Source organism: Nicrophorus vespilloides, unplaced genomic scaffold (assembly GCF_001412225.1).
Source record: "Nicrophorus vespilloides isolate i.1.1-1 unplaced genomic scaffold, Nicve_v1.0, whole genome shotgun sequence".
Taxonomy (NCBI): domain Eukaryota; kingdom Metazoa; phylum Arthropoda; class Insecta; order Coleoptera; family Silphidae; genus Nicrophorus; species Nicrophorus vespilloides.
In genome coordinates, this window is record NW_017099608.1 from 132,691 (window position 1) to 132,902 (window position 212).

Consider the following 212-nt stretch of genomic DNA (forward strand, 5'->3'; position numbering starts at 1 on the left):
AAAAAAAGACCTTCGGACTGTTTCCTCACACAATCGTATGATACGAATGATTATGATAATCGATTCTCGTTTGTTTAATTTATTACTTTTGTCTAATGCAAATTAGAGTGGCGCGATCCGATATTAATAGCTTCGGAATAAATTTCCATAGCGATGGTCTTATTTCGGGTTACACTTGGCAATGGCCCATGACAATAATGACACGAGTCGAG

The 212-nt window shown here is 37.3% G+C and overlaps 1 protein-coding gene across 2 annotated transcripts in view; it reads left to right on the forward strand.

Moving 5' to 3' along the window:
• Positions 1-212, forward strand: part of LOC108564867 (mitochondrial uncoupling protein 2-like) — a 5,239-nt gene that overhangs the window by 994 nt on the left and 4,033 nt on the right. The window lies entirely within an intron of this gene.